The sequence below is a fragment of the Budorcas taxicolor genome, chromosome 13 (assembly GCF_023091745.1).
Source record: "Budorcas taxicolor isolate Tak-1 chromosome 13, Takin1.1, whole genome shotgun sequence".
NCBI classification, from domain to species: Eukaryota; Metazoa; Chordata; class Mammalia; order Artiodactyla; family Bovidae; genus Budorcas; species Budorcas taxicolor.
The window spans coordinates 46,357,532-46,381,073 of record NC_068922.1 but is presented as its reverse complement, the minus strand read 5'-3'; the positions used below and the strand labels follow the sequence as shown (position 1 = coordinate 46,381,073).

The following is a 23,542-nucleotide window of genomic DNA, read 5'->3' as shown; positions in this document are numbered from 1 at the left end:
TCCTATCAATCACACTGTCAAACTCCACCACCCTGACGTGAAGGGAGCTCACTCAGAACAGGCCTCTGAGGAAAGCGTCGGACTCCGGAAGGCAATAGTGCCTCAGCTTTGCAGTCAGCACCCCCCACTCCCACCTGGCCCTTTTTACTCCAGACTGCTGCTCAGGCTCTGCCCCAACCTGCCACTTCCTTCTCCCCCAACCTGCCACTTCCTTCTCCCCCAGCTCAAGCCCCATGCATGTCCTCACCCCAACCAGACTCTCCCTGCGAAGGTCCCTACAGCCAACCAACCACTGCCCATCTCCATGGATGATCTTCAGGAACTTGAACACACTCAGCCTGCTCAGGCTAATGTCAACCTTGTGCCCCACAAAACTATCTCAGAAGTGACACCGCCATCCAGCTGGCACCCAGAGCACACCTGGGAGTCTCCCCAACGCCCTGCTGCCCCGCCACCAGGTAAATAGACGAATCTGCCCACCCGATGGCCCTCCTCTCGTGCCAATCTGGCCCTCCCGCAAGTCCACAGCTGCAACTCCCCTTCAGGACATCCTGTCTCCTGCCAGGGTTTCTGGGACAGGCCCCACCCAAGCCCCCACTCCCACTTATAAAGTCCACTTTTTATTGTAACATCAAACAATTATAGAAAACCACCCCAAACCAGGGCTTCCCTGGTGGCTCAGATGGTAAAGCGTCTGCCTGCAATGCAGGAGACCCAGGTTCAATTCCTGGGTCGGGAGATCCCCTGGAGAAGGAAATGGCAATCCACTCCAGTGCTCTTGCCTGGAAAATCCCATGGATGGAGGAGCCTGATAGGCTACAGTCCACAGGACCCACAAAGAGTCGGACACGACTGAGCGACTTGACTTTACTTACCCCAAACCAATCTATGCCCTAATGAATTATTTTAAAGTGAACCTTCTAACCACAACCAAGATAAGAAACAAATCCTGTGACCCACCCCAAAAGCTCACACAAGGCCTGGCCCAGTCACAGCACCTTCCTTCCTCTCCCTGAGAAGCATCCTGATCTGATTTTTGCAATCAGCACCCAAATACCTGTCCACTTTCCCTTTCATTCTCTATGTTGTAGTCAGATTATATCAACTCCCCATTTAAAATCCTTCCAAGGCTCCACTTTAAGATAATGCCCAAAGTCCTACACAGCAGAGGAGCCAGCTGCAGGAAGGCCCCAGGACCCACTCCTGGAGCTCACTCTTGCATAGTGCCTCCCACATCATGACAGACCAGTGCTCTCTCACGTCCTGGCTCTGGGGAAGCCAGCTGCCCCACAGTTGGGAAAGGCCAGGGATGAGGCCCTGAGGCCTACCACCAACAGCCCTGTGAGGGTACCATCCTGGAAATAGGATCTCCAGCCCCAGGCAAGCCTTCAGATAAGCACAACCTGGTCAGCACTGGGACCACAACAAGAGGACCACAGCCAGAACCACCAGTGTAGCAAGGCTGCTATGAACCTGTGACCCACAGAAACGGTGTGACAATGAATACTGGTTGTCTGAAGGTAATCTGACACACAGCCACATTAACTGATACACACAGGCTCCAGGCTCTGTGTGACTGGCCCCTGCCCATCCTTCTAGTCTCATCCAGAATCACCCATTGAGCTCCCTTCATACTAGGAACACTACAGTCCTCTCAGTACCTCAAAGCTTGCCAGATTTTTTTCCATAGGATATTTTAAAACATGATAAAACATTCACAATATAATGTTAAGCAAAAAAAAAAAAGCAGTGTGCAAAGTACACCATATGATCCTACATGGGTAGGTATGCACCGCTACCCAGATCAAACTGCCAACACCCAATGGATCATAGGAAAAAGAAGAGAATCTCAGAAAAACATCTACTTCTGCTTCACTGACTACACTAAAGCATTGATTGTGTGGATCACAACAAACTGTGGAAAATTCTTCAATAGATGGGAATACCAGACCGCCTGACCTGCCTCCTGAGAAATCTGTACGCAGGTCAAGAAGCAACAGTTAGAACCGGACATGGAACAACAGACTGGTTCCAAATTGGGAAAGGAGTACATCAAGGCTGTATGTTGTCACTGTTTATTTAACTTATATGCAGAGTACATCATGCAAAATACTGGGCTGGATGAAGCACAAGCTAGAATCAAGATTGCCAGGAGAAATATCAATAACCTCAGATATGCAGATGACACCACCCTTATGACAGAAAGTGAAGAGGAATTAAAGAGCCTCTTGATGAAAGTGAAAGAGAAGAATGATAAAGCTGGCTTAAAGCTCAACATTCAGAAAACTAAGATCATGGCATCTGATCCCATCACTTCATAGCAAACAGATGGGGAAACAATGGAAACAGCAACAGACTTTACTTTATTGGGCTCCAAAATCACAGCAGATGGTGACTGCAGCCATGAAATGAAAAAACGCTTGCTCCTTGGAAGAAAAGCTATGACCAGCCTAGACAACATATTAAAAAGCAGAGACATCACTTTGCCCACAATGGTCTGTATAGTCAAAGCTATGGTTTTTCCAGTAGTCACGTATGGATGTGAGAGTTGGACCATAAAGAAAGCTGAGCACCGAAGGACTGATGCCTTGGAACTGTGGTGCTGGAGAAGACTCTCTGAGAGTCCCCTTGGACAGCAAGGAGATCAAGCCAGTCCATCCTAAAGGAAATCAGTCCTTCATTGGAAGGACTGATGTTGAAGCTGAAGCTCGAATACTTTAGCCACCTGATGCGAAGAACTGACAAACTGGAAAAGACCCTGATGCTGGGAAAGATTGGAGGCAGGAGGAGAAGGGGACAATAGAGAACGAGATGGCTGGATGGCATTACCGACTCGATGGATGTGAGTTTGAGCAAGCTCTGGGAGCTGATGATGGACAGGGAAGCCTGGCGTGCTGCAGTCCATGGGGTTGCAAAGAGTTGTACACGACTGATCGACTGAACTGAACTGATGCACAGATACACATACATCTGTGTGGAAATTCTCCAAACTCTAACCATTATATTTGGCTGCTCACTCCATCAAGACTGGTTCTTCCCTCTGTAGCCCACACATGCCATCACACATACCAGCCCTCCACCTGCCTCTCAGTACACCAGCTGTGCCTTCTCTCCATTAAATTTCCAGCAACCAGCAGTAAATATTCATTAAACCAAGGACTTGCCCATGGACAATCTGAAAAACTGTTGTTAAACAGGATCTAAAATTTTTATCAGAGACATACTATTGTTTCCTCAGTGAATCCAGTGGAACTTCTAAACGTTGGAAGGACTGTCACCAAGAAAACCAGAAGGCTCAGTGTAAGGCACTTGCGGCCACCGGAGCTCTAACGGAAGGCTCCAGATTCAGACGATGCAAGCATAAGTAACAGTGACTTTGTTTTGACACTTGCCTTTTGTACTTAAAAGTGAAAAACAAGATATAAAAGTAGTCCACATAAAATTCCCTGTATTTCTGTAGTAACTGGGCTCTTTCCCTCTAGGTTTCCAGCCAAGTGTTAAGAAGGGACAGCTGGGATGTGTCAGAGTCTGGTCCTGTGCCATAGTGGGACGGGGACAGAGAGAGTCTACTACGAGAGATGGAGAGAGACAGGCAGAGAGGGAGATGGAGAGGTGAAGAGGGAGAGGCAGAGAGATAAAGACAGACAGAGAGGTAGAGAGCTGAGGAGACAGGGAGAGAGACAGAGATGAAAAGGGAACGAGAGAGAGAGAGAGAGAGAAAGAGAGAGAGAACGCACAAGCAAGCAGCCTGAGGCAGGGAGAGCAAATGCTCCCGGGCAGCATTCCATCCCCGGGGGTGACCCAGGGCCGGCACCATTGCCAGCACAGCTGGATTACACACCAGGACTGAAGTAACAGCAGTGCTTCAGTTCAGTTCAGTTCAGTCGCTCAGTCGTGTCCGACTCTTTGCGACCCCATGAATCGCAGCACGCCAGGCCTCCCTGTCCATCACCAACTCCTGGAGTTCACTCAGACTCACATCCATAGAGTCAATGATGCCATCCAGCCATCTCATCCTCTGTCGTCCCCTTCTTCTCCTGCCCCCAATCCCTCCCAGCATCAAAGTCTTTTCCAATGAGTCAACTCTTCACATGAGGTGGCCAAAGTACTGGAGTTTCAGCTTTAGCATCATTCCTTCCAAAGAAATCCCAGGGCTGATCTTCAGAATGGACTGGTTGGATCTCCTTGCAGTCCAAGGGACTCTCAAGAGTCTTCTCCAACAACACAGTTCAAAAGCATCAATTCGTCGGCTCTCAGCCTTCTTCACAGTCCAACCCTCACATCCATACATGACCACAGGAAAAACCATAGCCTTGACTAGACGGAACTTAGTCAGCAAACTAATGTCTCTGAAGAGCCTAATATTGCTTGAGATTAAGGTAGGTCTTGGTTTACTCTTTTCCTCATACAATTTTCTATAAATTGTAAAGATAATCCATGTTGTTGTAAGACATACTATTACAAAATATTAAATATAAAAAAAAACAAATCACACTTGAGAACTTGGGCCAGATGCTGGGGCTCCCTAACAATAGCAAACAGGACAAGAAAAACTCCCTTCATTCTCTCTACCAAGAAATGGGCTCAGAGAAAATTACCAGGTTACACAGCCAACACAAAACCCTGTACCTTCCTTATTGTTACTTGAAATGAGAAGGCGTGAGCCATCTGCATAATTTAATCTGTTATGCTTCATACAACACTAAAAATTTACCCCCAAATCTGACAATCTATTATTCAGAAATACGTGTAAAGAAAGATATAATTTTGTGCTTGTAAACTACCATATTACAGACAGTACTCATCTGCATGACTCTGTATTACTCTTGATCTATATTAATTTAAAGAGGTGAACCATCATAGCCTTCCTAGCATAAAAAAATCTGGGGAGGCTCTAGGCCCCTCTACCCAGGGCACATGGCCGTGGACAGGACACAGAGAGGGTGGGAGACGGGGGTGACTAGAGTTCAGAATTGGCCCTTGCAGCAAATGCATCAGTAGGACATGAGTGACCAGGAGATGGGTCACAGTAAGGCCCCTGTCATCTGTCAACATTTGGGTGAAAGATCTTCATTAGCAGAGGGGAGCTGGGGTAAATTACTAGTGTTCTGTGAAATGACCCTTTACACAAAGACTCTTGGTACTGTTTTTTATTTACACATAATTCCAACAAGTTCTCACTGTTTGGTTTGGCTTTTCATGAAAACATTTGTTTTCAGTGTTTACTCTAGATAACCTTTGCAGAGGGTTTATAAGGCAGTTTTCTTGGGGGTTTTTGCCCTATTAAACAGTTTTTTCCACCTTCCATCATTTACACTATTCCAGAAGTGAGTATTCCTTTTAGATACACTGACACTATAACACACACACAGACACACATGCATTTCAAAGTCCTCAATTCATAATTTGGTTACTTATAAGCCAGCAGAAATAGGGGAGCCTTAATACAAATAAAGCTTGAGCTCACACACAGAATTCTGGAAAATAGTTCTTTACTAAGAAATGACTGTGTCACTCATCCGTGTTTATCAAATGACCCTACGAATCTGTCACTATTATAGGACAGAGGACAGCTCTCAGAGTGTCACTGTTCTAGAGGAAGGAAGGAGCCAGGAAGGAGGAGGAAACAGAAACAATAAAAGATCAATACTGGTAATTGCTAGGGTTAAGAGGATGGTGCCTGGAGTTATCACTTCAGATTAAGTCCTCAAGACAACTCTTGAGTTGATGAAATTTAAAGACAAAACACCCAGAGATTCAGACAAGGGGCAAGGGCAGGAACAAGCCTGGCTGGGCCCAAGCAAGGGTCAAGGGTGAAGGCGTGGCCAGGCTCTGTCAGACCGCCATGGTCAAGGAAGTCACTCTTCCTCAATGTGAACCTGATACCTTAAGGTGTGTCACTGACACAGGTAAGCATAAGCTAACATTTCAGAGATCAATGATTTGCCAGATAGTTACCTATACGGCATGAAGACGATTAAGTCTCTCCCAGCTCTGAAACTCTGGGATATTCCTCTATCAACAAACGGTCACTCTACAGAAAGCACTTCAGCACAAAGAATTCCACTGCTATGCAAAGGTAGGAAAGCCCTAACTTTGTCTCTGGGAAATATTATTTTTCTAAGTTAACTGAGGCAACACTGGAACAAAATAATGACAAACATCAGATAACCCACTTGACCGATTTAACAGTTCCAGCTGGGTAACTCACTCCCCTTCGAGGTTGTCTTGTTACTGAGGTGAAGGAAAGAACCAGAAAAAGTCCCAGCTTTGCCAGGAGAAGACTCAGCTATCCAGGAGCATTCACTGAGACCCTGAGGAGGTTACTTATCTCTTCAACTTCCTCCTTGGTAAGGAGAGTAAAGCACTGAACAAAACCTAGGATTTCCAACAGAGTCTGAAAGAGACTTTAAAGATTTTAAAGTTAAATGGGAATTACACATTTGTATCTATGAGCTCACACAAGCTAAGTAAAATTTTTCCTCTTCTCTAGAATTATAATCGACTGGGTGCGATAGCACTGATCATATTTTATGCTGATCAGAAGATCTCAGGCAGTGATGTGTCTGGTCTGAAGCACCAGATGCTGGAGATGACAAGCAACTGGGAAAGCAGCCTAGCCTAGATGGCCTGGTGTTTATGGGGGAACTTCAGAAGCAAGAGCCAGAAGAGCACGTTCTGTGCTTCCTATACAAGGTGCTCAGCAAGGAGGGCAGCAGAACACCCAAGGCGGCAGGAGGTCAGGACATGCCGGCTTCGGTGCTGCTTGGTGCACTGACTGTCTTGAGCGGGAGGCACCCGAAGGGCAGCAGTTGCAGAGGGAGCTCTGCCTGAACCCCCTCATCTGCCAGAACACAGAGTCTCCATAGGAACTTAGTATCACAAGTCTCCTCCCCAGCAGCTTCACCACCAGGAAGACTGACTCTTGTCACAGGAGAGGAGCCTAGAAGTGGCCCCACGCAGAGACAGACTCTGTCACAAACTGGCATGCTCTACCCATCCTCCCAAGCCCCTCACCTTCCCTAAAATTTCTTCCTCTGCCCTGAGAGTGACTCCCTACCTCCCCTTCGCCTGTTAGGGTGGTTTTCATGTGTGAATTCTAAGCCACCTCAGGAGTCACTCATTTCCCCCAGGGTACCCCTTATTTCTACTTGAGATATGAATGCTAATAAACTTATGTTTTTCTCTTGTTAATCTGTCTTCATCATAGGAGTCTCAGTTAAGAACTCAGAAGGGTAGAGGGAAAATCACTTTTCCTCCCCTACAGCATCAGCCAGAGACTTCTTAATTCAGGAGGAAACATATTAGCCCCAAAAAAGTGCCACTGTGCCAGAGCCCCAGATGCTCTGACATGGCCAGGATAACTGGCACCTTCATAGTAACAACAGCAAATCCTATACAAAGTTCCAGCAGCAGCCCAAAAGCCAAGATTTCACTTTGTCCTTTGGGGAAAGTTCCAGCAGGAGAAATCCCCTAAACAAGATGAGCTCACGACTCTGCCAGTGAAGCGGCTCACGGTGTCCCTCCTGTCTTGGTGCCCACGTACCATGGTCCCTGGACTCTCCTGTCCCCACGCCCTCCAGCATGTTTAGCCCCACCTCAGGGGATCCCCTCACAGGGAGGCAGCAGACAAGCAGGTGTGGCTACAAGGCCTGTAGGAGCTGGGCCCCAGGTGTGCCAAAGGAAGCCTAGCCACACCAGAGGAAATAACCACTCACTGGACCAATGACCAGAGACACAGAAAACGTGAGACTCTTATCTATGCCCTTGACTAAATTCTCCTCCCTGTTGGCAGCCTCAGTCCACTCAGTGCCCCGTCTCTGTCATGACTAAGGCTTCTGGAATCCAGACAATTACCATTTTTGGAAGCTCAGAGCCCTGTGAGGCAAGTGGTTACTGAGCACCTACTGTGTCCACGGCACAGGCAGGGCTCCTTTGAGACTAACACCTGTGAGGAGAGGACACACACGCACAAAGGAAGGGCTCTGCCTCAGAGGCAACATCAGGAGGTGGAGCAGGAACTCAGGGAAGGGAGAGGCCTGGAAGACAAAGCAGTCAGTGGCTGGAACAGGATACAAACAGAAACAAAAAGCCACAGTGACATGTGAGTCCTACAAACACTAATCTTTTCAAGGAGAATACCTACCTCACTGTTAATTAAGAGTTATCAAGATCTGAATTCTTGAACCACTTGACATACCAGCATGCAGGGTTCTCAAATGTCCCACTTCCTGGCAATCAGTCCTTGAATCAATCTTACTGAAGAAGAGCCACTGTTTCCTTGAACTGCTACTGGTTCCCAGGCCAGTTTCACAGTAAACTTTCCCTTGCTAAAAAAATCAGTAAGTGACATATGTAAACACTCAATAACTTCCAAAACGATCAGCTAATTTAAGAAAATGTTAATTACTGGGGGGCTCCCCTGGTGGCTCAGATGGTAAAGAATCTGCCTGCAATGCAGGAGACCTGGGTTTGATCCCTGGGTCCAGAAGATCCTTCGGATAAAAGAATGGATACTCACTCTGATATTCTTGCCTGGAAAATTCCATGGGCAGACGCAGGCTACAGCCCATGGGGTTCCAAAGAGCTGGACACAACTGAGCAACTAACACACACTTTTACTACACCGGTTACTATCAACAACCACCACCAGTCACTTTCTGGTATTTTTTCATGTGTGTGTGTGTCCATTTTCTGAGGCAGGGATGGCTCACAAACTTGATAAGAGGAGGTAATTATCCTGCTGGATGAAAGTCTCCCAAAACAAGACTGACAACCAACCTCTGGTCAGGGATTCCACCCCCTGGAGGAGACGTTCCTGCACAGGTACAAGTGTGCACATACTCTCGCTCATCTACTGGCAGACCCGCACCTCACAGGGCTTCTTATTTCAAAGTCTCAACACTAAAAGCTCTTAAACTTGACCAACATCACAAAGTATTTGTCAAGGCTTGTTTTCGTTTTTTTTTTTTTTCTTTAGCTTTTCCTGGAGATTACCATCTAACTATTGCAATGGGAGCACTCAGACAGAGGGGTGACAAGCTGGTGGCCCAGCGTTTACTTTAAATTTCCCCAGATCCTGCACCCAGAGCCTGGCTCACATCCTAGTATTGTCCTTGGAGTCACACTGAACCTGAAGACCATCTCCCTGAGAAGAGCATCTCTACAATTAAGTAACCACAATACCTAAAGATAAGCCCTTCTAGACTTCGTCTGCTGGGAAGGGCAGAATCCTCATTCCAAAGATGAGGGAAGATTCCACAGAAACAGGGTTGGAACTACTGGCAAGTTCATGAATCCTCTTCCCTCCTGAGAGACTCTCTGCTTTATTCTCTTCTAGACATTATCAAGACCACACGCCCACACATTGCCACCAACACGAAGATGTCTTCACAATCTGCCAGGTCTTCTGAGGTATCTGAGGATACTTCTTGCTGCTGTCTGTGTCCCTGCCCACTTGTTAGGTCATGTGCTCTTTCTAATTACTTCTCTTAATGGACTGTGGGCAGAGAAACCAGACAATCAAGATTATTATAATTTGAAAATAAACAATAAACTGAAAGTTTAGTTCAGAAGGACATTACTTCAACAAAAGTAAGTTTTACTGCATGAAATCAGTTACATCTTTTGTTACTCAAGTTCTCTTTTCCTTTCCCAAGGTTCTCAACAATAATCCTAACAGTTAAGTCCCACTTACAAAAGGAGTGCAACAGGCTACTTTCTGATGTTGAGAATATAGAGAGGCATCAGAGAGCTAAAGAGTTCTCTCTGGTCAACGTCATCATCAACAGAATAAACTTTAAGAAGCAACAATTCTCCTGTCCAGAAAGTTGAGCTCACTTGAGAACTAACGCAACAAATGTGCACTTGACAAAGTTCCTTATGAATATTTTTGCAATTGAATTATTTTAAGATCTACAAAGGTTCAAATTTTAAAGAAAATAAGTCACTTTTTTGTAAAGAAATGTGATTTATCATTTTTATAATTTGTTTCCTGTATATGAAACATGAAGCAGGGGACTCCTACCTGATAAACTGTCAAATCTCTACCAAACACACAAAATTCCATTTTTAACAGTCACAGTCATTTTTTTTACACTATATACGTATGTATATATTACGGCCGTAATTTTAAATTGGCATCCCCAGAGAACTTGTAAATTAAAACATCATTTAACTGCTAATGTTCTACTTTAAACATTTACAGCACAATCCGTATGAACAGTTTTGCAGAATTCCTCACTTAAATGTATTTCAAACCATTTTCTCTTGCTTCCAACTAGCTTTTCAAATTTTCATTAATAAATAGTCCACCCAGGAATATTCTAGAAGCTGAGAAGATTGAAGAATGAATATAATCATGACAGACCAAGAAGACTAGAATCAGCAGTGATGAAGAAAAAAGCCATCTGGTGATTTCTGACTGCTTGTAAGGTATAAATACAGTCATGATTCACACAGACTTGTGTACAACCTTAGGAAAAGCCCACCACCTGGCACGGTCTGCACCAACCTGCAGGCATCTCCTGCAGAGACTCTTCTCACCTGCTGCCTGTGTACCACTAGGCCCCGGAACCCACTGGACACAGGTACACAGGGCACTGCCTCTGTATCAATCGTATCTACCTTTAGGAAATCACCCCAGTATTCAGATGTCCTTGTACTTCCCCAAATTCCAAGTCAAACACTTAATTCAGCACACACATCACTCAGGGCTCACAGGCCACTGAGAGCAGCCAGACTGCTCTTCCTGGAGCTCCCCGCAGGCTGGCTCTTCTCAAATGGACAGTTCTCAGGTCTGCTCTGGGGTTGCTGTTCTTTTCCCCATCTCAGATGAACATAAGCATTCATAAAGACTGAAAGCAGTGACTACTTTATACTTGCTCTTCCGTGACAGTAACAAACACTTTTCAAATTTACTGAATCCTAAAAAAAAACAACAAAAAACTCAGGCCAGTATCATCTGTATGTCTATCCCATAAACCTCCCCGAAAATAATCGAATTTACCAAACTAGGTTAAATCGATCTCCAGGAGAAAATGACAACACAACTATGTTAAACCTGTCTCGAAATCTAAGTTGAGGGTTAGCAAACTAGAGCCCGTAGCCAAAAAACCCAGGTGTCCAGGAGTCCCCAAACTGCTCAGTTACAGCTTATTCAAGCTTTGAAACAACGAAAGAATTGGTCCCTGTAAGTTAGTCTGAGTGGACCTATTACAGGGAAGAGAATTTTCAAAGTTGAGAAAACACTAGTCAGTGCAGTTCACTCACTCAGTTGTGTCCAACTCTGCGACCCCATGGACTACAGCACGCCAGGTTTCCCTGTCCATCACCAACTCCTGGAGACTGCTCAAACTCATGTTCATTGAGTCTGTGATGACATCCAACCATATCATCCTGTCATCCCCTTCTCCTCCTGCCTTCAATCTTTCCCAGCATCAGGGTCTTTTCCAATGAGTCAGTTCTTCGCATCAGATGGCTAAAGCATTGGAGCTTCAGCTTCAGCATCAGTCCTTCCAGTGAATATTCAGGACTGGTTTCCTTTAGGATTGACTGGTTGGATCTCCTTGCAGCCCAAGGGACTCTTCAAGAGTCTTCTCCAACAACACAGTTCAAAGGCATCAATTCTTCAGCACTCAGCTTTCCTTATGGTCCAACTCTCACATCCATGCATCCTGGAAAACCCATAGTTTTGACTATACAAACCTTTGTGGGCAAAGTAATATCTCTGCTTTTTAATATGCTATCTAGTTTTGGCATAGCTTTTCTTCCAAGGAAAAGCTTTTCATTTCATGGCTGCAGTCACCATCTGTAGTGATTTTGGACCCCAAGAAAATAAAGTCTCTCACTGTTTTCACTGTTTTCCCAACTATTTGTCAAGAAGTGATGAGACCAGACGCCATTATCTTAGATTTTTGAATGTTGAGTTTTAAGACAGCTTTGTCACTCTTCTCTTTCACTTTCATCAAGAGGCTCTTTAATTCCTCTTCACTTTGTGCCGTACGGGTGCTGTCATCTGCGTATCTGAAGTTATTGGCATTTCTCAAGGCAATCTTGATTCCAGCTTGTGCTTCATCCAGCCTGGCATTTCACATGATGTACTCTGCATATAAGTTAAATAAGCAGGGTGACAATATAGTCTTGAAGTACTCCTTTCCCAATTTGGAACCAGTCTGCTTTTTCACATCTGGTCTAACTGTTGCTTCTTGACCTGCATATAGATTTCTCAGGAGGCAGGTCAAGTGGTCTGATATTCCCATCTCTTTCAGAATTTTCCACTGCTGCTGCTGTTGCCGCTGAGTCGCTTCAGTCGTGTCCGACTCTGTGCGACCCCATAGACGGCAGCCCACCAGGCTCTGCCGCCCCTGGGATTCTCCAGGCAAGAACACTGGAGCAGATTGCCATTTCCTTCCCCAATGCATGAAAGTGAAACGTGAAAGTGAAGTCACTCGGTCGTGTCCGATTCTTTGCGACCCCATGGACGGCAGCCCACCAGGCTCCTCCGTCCATGGGATTTTCCAGGCAAGAGTACTGAAGTGAGGTGCCATTGCCTTCTCCGAGAATTTTCCACAGTTTATTGTAATTCACACAATCAAAGGTTTTAGCACAGGCATATGAAGCAGAAGTAGATGTTTTTCTGGAATCCTCCTGCTTTTTTCTATGATCTAACGGATGTTGGCAGTTTGATCTCTGGTTCCTCTGCCTTTTCTAAAACCAACATGAGCATCTGGAAGTCCTCAGTTCATGTACTGTTGATGACTGGCTTGAAAAATTTTGAGCATTACTTTGCTAGCATTTGGGACTGGAATGAAAACTGACCATTTCCAGTCCTGGGGCCACTGCTGAGTTTTCCAAATTTGCTGGCATACTGACTGTAACACATTCACAGCATCATCTTTTAGGATTTGAAATAGCTCAGCTGGAATTCTATCACCCCCACTAGCTTTGTTCATAAGGCCCACTTGACTTCACACTCCAGGATGTCTGGCTCCAGGTGAGTGATCACACCACTGTGGTTATCTGGGTCATTAAGATCTTCCTTGTACAGTTCTTCTGTGTAGTCTTGTACCATCTAAAATGGAATCTGCTAGGATGTCCTCTAACTGATGATGGTAAAACTATGCATAGAACAAAAAGACTCAGATGAACAAGTTTATTATACAAAAAGCAAAAATGTAGGGTGTCGAAGGACCATAGTATTCATTGCATTGTTTACTAGCAGGTGTGCTGTTGGAACTATTTTGATCTCTCATGTTTTCTGGAAGGAACAGGATCATGTGAACTTCACTAACTCTGAGGACAAGACTACGTTCAGGCTTTGGTCTCCACCCCTCAATCATGGATCCTGCTTCAGCCCACCTGTCCCACACGGCTGGGAAGTCCCACATGCAGTTAAGGGACCGCCACAGGGCACCCTCATGTGTTTCCGCTCTCAGGTCTTGGTCCTCTTTAAACGCTATTACCCATACATATTGCCTAGTATTTTCTTTGAGGTGCAAAGAACTGTAATTCCACCTTGGCTAGAAGCTGAAGTTCCTGTAACAGATTAAGCTACAGGGTAGCCTAGAGCCAAGGGTACCAACTTAGAAGGAAGGCACTTGTGTTAAAACCTGTCACTTCACTTTGTCATCTATTGCAAGTGCCCTTTCAGCCTCAATTTCCTCATCTATAAAATGAAGACAATATTAGTATTTCCCTCTTGAGGTTTTTTTGAGGATTTAGTGAGTCAATACACCTAACCACTGAGAACACTGCCCGACACAGAGTATTTGGACCAAATACTGGTGACATCCACCCATCTGCTTCGGCATTTCACAAGCATATAGGCAAAAACAAAAACACCAGGTATTTTCCAGCCTGACCTGATGGAAAACTCAAAACAACCAGACAATACGGTCATTCTATTCTCTTTTTGACCTTCCCTTTTATCATATTCAAGCAAGATTACATCACAACTAGGTAAACTCAACTGTCTACTGCAAAACCTTGAAAAGCAAAGCCTTTTTAAGGATGAATAGAATTTAAAAAAAAACACTTCTTTGATCCTCTTACCTGTCACAAATTTCACTTCTTCTATTGAAAGGAGGCATGAGGCTGCCGTACCTGCAGGTGTGGGACTGTGACATCACTCCTGGAGGTGGGGCAGTGGGGTGCGGCATCAGAGAAAGGGAGCTCAAGGACACCCCTACCATGGGCAGCTGAGCCAGCTCAAGTCTGTATTCAACCCTGGTCAGCATCAGGCCCCCAAGTGCTCACAGCAGACAGAGTAGCATGTCTTCTGTCAACAGATCAGGCACGAACAGTTGCAATCACATACTCTGTGCAGAGCAGCACTGAAGTATGTGCATGCCTCCAAGTGTGAAGAGAGTTTCACCCACTCAAGGACAGTTCAGTTCACTTCACTCACTCGCTCATGTCCGACTCTTTGCGACCCCATGGTCTGCACCACACCAGGCTTCCCTATCCATTGTAGTAGATATAATGGTCATCTGAGTTAAATTCACCCATTCCAGTCCATTTGAGTTCACTGATCCTAAAATGTCAATGTTCATTCTTGCCATCTCCTGTTTGACCACTTCCAATTTACCTTGATTCATGGACCTAGCATTTCAGGTTCCTATCCAGCATTGTTCTTTACAGCATCAGACTTGACTTCCATCACCAGTCACATCCACAACTAGGCGCTGTTTTTGCTTTGCCTCTGTCTCTTCATTCTTTCTGGAGTTATTTCTCCACTCTTCTCCAGCATATTGGGCACCTATCGACCTGAGGAGTTCATCTTTCAGTGTCATATCTTTTTGCCTTTTCATACTATTCATGGGGTTCTCAAGGCAAGAATACTGAAGTGGTTTGCCATTGCCTTCTCCAGTGGACCACGTTTTGTCTGAACTCTCCATTATGACCCATCCATCTTGGGTGGCCCTACACAGCATGGCTCATAGTTTCATTGAATTAGACAAGGCTGTGGTCCATGTGATCAGTTTGATTAGTTTTCTGTGATGGTGGTTTTCATTCCTCTACCCTCTGATGGATAAGAATAAGAGGCTTATGGAAGCTTCCTGATGGGAGAGACTGACTTGGGAGGGGTGGGGTGGGGACTGGGTCTTGTTCTGATGGGCAGGGCCATGCTCAGTAACTCTTTAATACAATTTTCTGTTGATGGGTGGGGCTGTGTTCCCTCTCTGTTGTTTGATCTGAGACCAAACTATGGTTGAGGTAATGAAGATAATGGTGACCTCCTTCAAAAGGCCCTGTGCGCTCACTGCTGCACTCAGTGCCCCCGACCTTGCAGCAGGCCACCACCAACCCAAGCCTCTGTTGGAGACTCTTGAACACTCACATGCAAGTGTGGGTCACTCTCTTGTAGGGTCACTGCTCTTTTCTCCTGGGTCCTGGGGTGCACAGGTTTTGTTTGTGCCCTCCAAGAGTCTGTTTCCCCAGTCCTAAGTAAGTTCTGGTGACTCTATGGTGGGGTTAATGGCAACCTCGTCCACGAGGGCTTATGCCATACCCAGGTCTGCTGCACCCAGAGCCCCTGCCCCTGTAGCAGGCCACTGCTGACCCATACCTCCACAGGAGACATTCAAAGGCAGGTCTGGCTCAGTCTCTGTGGGGTCTCTGGGTCCTGGTGCCCATAAGGTTTTGTTGGAGCCCTCTGAGCATCTCTGGCAGGTGTGGGGTTTGATTCTAAATGTAATTTCACCCCTCCTACCATCTTGCTGGGGCTTCTCCTTGCCCTTGGATGTGGGGTATCTTTTTTGGTGAGATCCAACATTCTCCACACAGTAAGTCACTATCTGGACTTTTAAATAATCTGTATTTGACATGAAGTGAAACTGCCTTTGACTAGAATCAGCTCAGAAAAATTTTCCTTCTTAGCTCTGGCTTTTTAAACAATGCATAAGGATTAATCAGTTTTTCCAAGTGTAAAGGCATCTGAAGTTCAAGCTATGATGGTGGAGGACTAGGATGGGGAGACCACTTTCTCCCCCACAAATTCATCGAAAGATCATTTGAACACTGAGCAAATTCCACAAAACAACTTCTGAATGCTGGCGGAGGACACCAGGCACCAGATAGGCAGCCCGTTGTCTTTGAAAGGAGGTAGGACAAATTACAAAAGATAAAAAGAGAGACTAAACAGTTAAGGATGGGCACCCGTCCCAGGGAGGCAGTAGGAGGTTTTCAAACACCAGGAAACCCTCTCACCGGCGGGTCTGTAGGGAGTTTTGGAATCTCAGAGGGGACCATAACCAGGAGGAGGAAAATGGAAAAAAAAAAAAAGAAAAAAAAAAACCACAGGTTACGCGCCTAACAGCAACTCCCAGCAGAGTAGTAGCCCAGACACTCGAGTCCACCAGCAGCAAGCGGGGGCTGAACAGGGAGGCGCAGACTGCACTGCTTAGGGTAAGGACTAGGCCTGAATGCCCTGAGGACAATCTGAGGGAGCTAACGTGAGATAGCAACCCAAACTGTGAGGTAGCCAGAGAGAGAGGAAAAAAAAAAAGAGAGAGAACTTTCTGGCTAAAAGCTCTAACCTAAGGCACTGCCGGCCCGCTCACAGAACAAAGGGCTGAGCGAATACCAGAGGAGAGCTAGCCAGCTGCGGACTAGCCGGAGGCAAAGAGGCAGGCGGGCAACAGCCAGAGTCGGAGGGTGAGGGGCAATCTCGGCCCCAGAGACAGCATCCTGCAAGCAGGTTCCCAGTTGCTAACCAAGTCTTCCTGGGATCCTGGACGGCTGACATCTGCCAGGAGGGCCGCAGCCAGAGATCACATGGCACAACTGAGATAATGCTCCCACTATGCAACCAGGAAATCAAGTGGCTGGAATTGGGAAGGTGATAAGACACACCCCTCACTTGCGGAGAATGCAATTGCCAAGCACCTAGTCACCTGAGCTGCTTGGACCTGGGAAGGGCACAAAACTCAGGCCCAACCATGTCTGTGCCTTTGTGGAGTACCTGAGAACCTGAACCTGAGCAGCTTAGACCTGGGAAGTGCACGCAACCCAGGGCCCACTTTAGACAGTTCCCCTACAGAGCGACCTGGAGCCTGAGCAGTGTAGACTGGGAAAGCACACATGCCATGAGCAGGGGCAAACTCAGTGTGGCCCAGGCACTGCAAGCACTCCCCACACACGCCAGTAATATTTGTTTGCAGTGTTCCTCCCTCCCCATAGCACAGCTGAACAAGTAAGCCTAAATAAAGGACCACCTTCGCCCCCTGGTTTCAGGCAGAAATTAAGACACTGAAGAGACTTGCAAACAGAGGAAGCCAAAATACACAAAGAAGAGGGAACTGCTCTGGAAGTGACCGGTGCAACAATTAAAACCCTGTACGTGGCACCAACAACATTGGAAGCAGCCTATAGCCCTTGAGAAGAAGTATAAGCTGGAACAAGGAACTATCTGAAACTGAACTGACCCCACACTGCCCTCAACAGCTCCAGAGATACTCCTAGATATATTTTACTTTTATCATTTTTAAAAACTTTTTAACGTCTTTATTTTTAAGTTCTTTATAACTCTTTTAATTTTCATTTTTATAACCTACTATTACCTTGCCAAAAAAAGACCCTATTTCATATATATTTTTTATAATTTTTTGTGACTTTTTTTAATATTGTATTTTTGAGAGTCTAACCTCTACTCTAGATTTTTAATCTTTGCTTTTTGGTATTTGTTATCAATTTTGTATCTTTAATAATCCAATCCTCAGTACCCATTTTTACTTAGGAGTGTGATGACTGGCTTCATTGCCCTCTCCCCCTTTTGACTCTCCCCTTTCTCCCTCAGGTCAAATCTATCTCCTCCCTCCCCCTTCTCATCTCAACTCAACTCTGTGAATCTCTTTGGGTATTCTGGGCTGTGGAGAACACTTAGGGAACTGATTACTTACTAGATCTGTCTCTCTCCTTTTGATTCCCCCTCTTCTCCTCCTGGTCACCGCTATCTCCTTCCTCTTCTCTTCTCTATGTAACTCTGTGAACCTCTCTGGGTGTTCCAGACTGTGGAGAGCACATAGCGAACTGATTACTGGCTAGATTGCTCTCATCCCTTTTGATTCCCCCTCTTCTCCTCCTGGTCACCTCTATCTCCCTCCTCCCTCTTCTCTTCTCCATGTAACTCTGGGAACCTCTCTGGTTGTCCCTCACTGTGGAGAATCTTTTCCCCATTAACCTAGTCATTTTATCATCAGTACAGTATGGATGGAGAAGCCTTGAGGCTACTGTAAAAATAAGACTGAAAACCACAGGCAGGAGGCCAAAATCCAAAAGTTGAGAACACCAGAAAACTCCTGACTCCAGGGAACATTAATCAACAAGAGCTCATCCAAAAGCCTCCAGACCTACACTGAAACCAAGCTCCACTCAAGAGCTAAAAAGTTTCAGAGCAAGACATACCAAGCTAATTCTCCCACAATGCAGGAACATAACCCTAAGCATTAAAACACAGGTGGCCAAAAGTCACACCAAACCCACAGGCACCTCAAAACTCACTACTGGACACTTCACTGCACTCCAGACAGAAGAGATCTAGCTCCACCCACCAGAACACAGATGCAAGCTTCCCTAATCAGGAAACCTTGACAAGCCACTCATCCAACCCCAGCCACAGGGAAGAACATCCACAGTAAAGAGGAACCAAAAACTTCCAGCACACAGAAAGGCCACCCCAAACACAGCCATCTAAACAAGATGAAAAGAGAGAAAAATTCAGCAGGTAAAGGAACATGATAAATGCCCACCAAACCAAACAAAGAGGAGGAGATAGGGAGTCTACTTGAAAAAGAATTCAGAATAATGATAGCAAAAATGATTCCAAATCTTGAAAACAAAATGGAGTTACAGATAAATAGAATGGAGAGAAGGATTGAGAAGATGCAAGGAATGTTTAACAAGGACCTAGAAGAAATAAAGGAGTTAATCAATAATGAATAATGCAATAACTGAGATCAAAAACAATCTGGAGGGAACCAACAGTAGAATAACTGAGGCAGAAGAGAGGATGTGAGGTGGAAGATAGAATGGTGGAAATAAATGAAGCAGACAGGAAAAAGAGAAAAAAGAATTGAAAGAAATAAGGACAACTTCAGAGACCTCTGGGACAATGTCAAACACCCCAACATTCGAATCATAGGAGTCCCAGAAGAAGACAAAAAAGAAAGGGCATGAGAAAATACTTGGGTAGATAATAGTTGAAAACTTGCCTAAATGGGGAAGGAAATAGCCACCCAAGTCCAAGAAACCCAGAGAGTCCCAAACGGGATAAACCCAAGGCGAAACACCCCAAGACACATATTAATCAAATTAACGAAGATCAAACACAAAGAACAAATATTAAAAGCAGCAAGGGAAAAACAACAAATAACACACAAGGGGATTCCCATAAGGATAACAGAAGATCTTTCAAGAGAACCTCTTCAGGCCAAAAGGGAATGGCAAGACATACTTAAAGTGATGAAAGAGAAAAACCTACAGCCCAGATTACTGTACCCAGCAAGGATCTCATTCAAATATGAAGGAGATTTCAAAAGCTTTACAGACAAGCAAATGCTGAGAGAATTGAGCACCACCAAACCAGCTCTTCAACAAATGCTAAAGGATCTTCTCTAGACAGGAAACACAGAAAAGGTGTATAAACTCGAACCCAAAACAACAAAGTAAATGGCAACAGGATCATGCTTATCAATAATTACCTTAAATGTAAATAGGATGAATGCCTCAACCAAAAGACAAAGACTGGCTGAATGGATATTAAAAACAAGATCCCTATATATGCTGGCTACAAGAGACCTACCTCAAAGGACACAAACAGACTGAAAGTGAAGGGCTGGAAAAAGAGATTTCACGCAAATGGAGACCAAAAAAAAGCAGAAGTAGTAATACTCATATCAGATAAAATAGACTTTGAAATAAAGGCTGTGAAAAGAGACAAAGAAGCACACTACATAATGATCAAAGGATCAATCCAAGAAGAAGGTATAACAATTATAAATATATATGCACCCAACATTGGAGCACCACAATATGTAAGGCAAATGCTAACAAGTATGAAAGGGGAAATTAACAGTAACCCAATAATAGTGGGAGACTTTAATACAGCCCTCACACCTATGGACAGATCAACTAAACAGAAAATTGGCAAGGAAACACAAGCTTTAAATGATACAATGGACCAGTTAGACCTAACTGATATCTATAGGACATTTCCCCCCAAAACAATGAATTTCACCTTTTACTCAAGTGCACACAGAACCTTCTCCAGGAGAGATCGCATCCTGGGCCATAAATCTAGCCTTGGTAAATTCAAAAAAACTGAAATCATTTCAAGCATCTTTTCTGACCACAATGCAGTAAGATTAGATGTCAATTACAGGAAAAATAATTATTAAAAACACAAACATATGGTGGCTAAACAACACGCTTCTGAATAACCAACAAATCACAAAAGAAATAAAAAAAGAAATAAAAATATGCATAGAAATGAATGAAAATGAAAACACAGCAACCCAAAATCTATGGGATTCAGTAAAAGCAGTGCTAAGGGGAAGGTTCATAGCAATATAAGCTTACCTCAAGAAACAAGAGAAAAATCAAATAAATAACCTAACTCTACACCTAAAGCAACTAGAAAAACAAGAAATGAAGAACCCTATGGTTAGTAGAAGGAAAGAAATCATAAAAATTAGGGCAGAAATAAATGAAAAAGAAACAAAGGAGACCACAGCAAAAATCAACAAAGCCAAAAGCTGGTTCTTTGACAAGATAAATAAAATAGAGAACCATTAACCAGACTCAGCAAGAAAAAAAGGGAGAAGAATCAAATCAACAAAATTAGAAATGAAAATGGAGACATCACAACAGACAACACAGAAATACAAAGAATCATAAGAGACTACTATCAGCAACTATATGCCAATAAAATGGACAACTTTGAAGAAATGGACAAATTCTTAGAAAAGTATAACTTTCCAAAACTGAACGAAAAAGAAACAGAAAATCTTAACAGACCCATCACAAACACGGAACTCGAAACTGTAATTAGAAATCTTCCAGCAGACAAAAGCCCAGGATGAGACGGTTTCACAGCTGAATTCTACCAAAAATTCAGAGAAGAGCTGACACCAATCCTACTAAAACTCTTCCAGAAAATTGCAGAAGAAGGTAAACTTCCAAACACTATGAGGCCACTATCACTCTAACAGCAAAACCAGACAAAGATGCCACAAAAAAACAAAACTACAGGCTAGTGGTGCAGAGGTTAAAGTGTCTGCCTGCAATGTGGGAGACCTGGGTTCGATCCCTGGGTCGGGAAGATCCCCTGGAGAAGGAAATGGCAACCCACTCCAGTATTCTTGCCTGGAGAATCCAATGGACGGAGGAGCTTGGTGGGCTACAGTCCACGGGTTGCAAAGAGATGGACACGACTGAGCGACTTCACTTTCACTTTCACAGGCCAATATTACTGATGAACATAGATGCAAAAATCCTTAAAAAAATTCTAGCAAACAGAATCCAACAACATATTAAAAAGATCACACATCATGACCAAGTGGGCTTTATCCCAGAGATGCAAGGATTTTTCAATACTTGCAAATCAATCAATGTGATACACAACATTAACAAATTGAAAGATAAAAACCATATGATTATATCAATAGATGCAGGGAAAGCCTTTGACAAAATTCAACATCCATTTATGATATTAAAAAAAACAACCCTCCAGAAAGCAGGAATAGAAGGAACATACCTCAACATAATAAAAGCCATATATGATAAACCCACAGCAAACATTACCCTCAATGGTGAAAAATTGAAAGCACTTCCCCTAAAGTCAGGAACAAGACAAGGGTGCCCATTCTCACCACTACTATTCAACATAGTTTTGGAAGCTTTAGCCACAGCAATCAGAGAAGAAAAAGAAATAAAAGGAATCCAGACTGGAAAAGAAGTAAAACTCTCACTGTTTGCAGATGACATGATCCTCTACATAGAAAATTCTAAAGACTCCACCAGAAAATTACTAGAGCTAATCAATGAATATAGTACAGTTGCAGGATATAAAATTAACACACAGAAATCCCTTCCATTCCTATACACTAACAATGAGAAAACAGTAAGAGAAATTAAGGAAACAATTCCATTCACCATTGCAACAAAAAGAATAAAATACTTAGGAATAAATCTACCTAAAGAAACAAAAGACCTATATATAGAAAACTATAAAACACTGATGAAAGAAATCAAAGATGACACCAATAGATGGAGAAATATACCATGTTCATGGATCGGATGGAGAAGACAATGGCAACCCACTCCAGTACTCTAGCCTGGAAAATACCATGGACAGAGGAGCCTGGTAGACTAGAGCCCATGGGGTCACGAAGAGTCAAGACAGGACTGAGTGACTTCACTTTCACGCATTGGAGAAGGAAATGGCAACCCACTCCAGTGTTCTTGCCTGGAGAATCCCAGGGACGGCAGAGCCTGGTGGGCTGCCATCTATGGGGTCGCACAGAGTCAGACACGACTGAAGCCATTTAGCAGCAGCAGCATGGATCGGAAGAATCAATAGAGTGAAAATGAGTATACTACCCAAAGCAATCTGTAGATTCAATGCAATCTCTATCAAGCTACCAATGGTATTTTTCAGAGAACTAGAACAAACAATTTCAGAATTTTTATGGAAATACAAAAAAACCCAGGAATAGCCAAAGCAATCTTGAGAAAGAAGAATGGAACTGGAGGAATCAACCTGCCTTGACTTCAGGCTCTACTACAAAGCTACAGTTATTAAGACAGTATGGTACTGGCACAAATTCAGATATATAGATCAATGGAACAAAATAGAAAGCCCAGAGATAAATCCACACACCTATGGACACCTTATCTTTGACAAAGGAGGCAAAAATATACAATGGAGAAAAGACAATCTCTTTAACAAGTGGTGATGGGAAAACTGGTCAACTACTTGTAAAAGAATGAAACTAGAACACTTTCTAGCACCATACACAAAACTCAAAATGGATTAAAGATCTAAATGTAAGACCAGAAACTATAAAACTCATAGAGAAGAACATAGGCAAAACACTCTCTGACATAAATCACAGCAGGATCCTCTATGATCCACCTCCCAGAGTAATGGAAATAAAAGCAAAAATAAACAAATGGGACCTAATTAAACTTAAAAGCTACTGCACAACAAAGGAGACTATAAGCAAGGTGAAAAGACAGCCTTCAGAATGGGAGAAAACAACAGCAAACGAAGCAACTGACAAGAATTAATCTCAAAAATATATAAGCAGCTCATGCAGCTCAATTCCAGAAAAATAAATGACCCAATCAAAAAATGGGCCAAAGAACTAAACAGACAGTTCTCCAAAGAAGATATACAGATGGCTAACAAACACATGAAAGGATGCTCAACATCACTCATTATCAGAGAAATGCAAATCAAAACCACAATGAGGTACCATCTCATGCCAGTCAGAATGGCTGCTATCAAAAAGTCTACAAATAATAAATGCTGGAGAGGGTG

General features: G+C 44.0%; 1 protein-coding gene and 1 non-coding gene across 6 annotated transcripts in view; one reads left to right on the top strand and one right to left on the bottom strand.

The window, feature by feature from the left end:
* The window catches only part of DIP2C (disco interacting protein 2 homolog C), a 305,520-nt gene that overhangs the window by 179,924 nt on the left and 102,054 nt on the right, over positions 1-23,542 (bottom strand). The window lies entirely within an intron of this gene.
* On the top strand, positions 668-739 carry TRNAC-GCA (transfer RNA cysteine (anticodon GCA)). The gene has a single exon. It is a non-coding gene; the product is annotated as a tRNA-Cys (tRNA).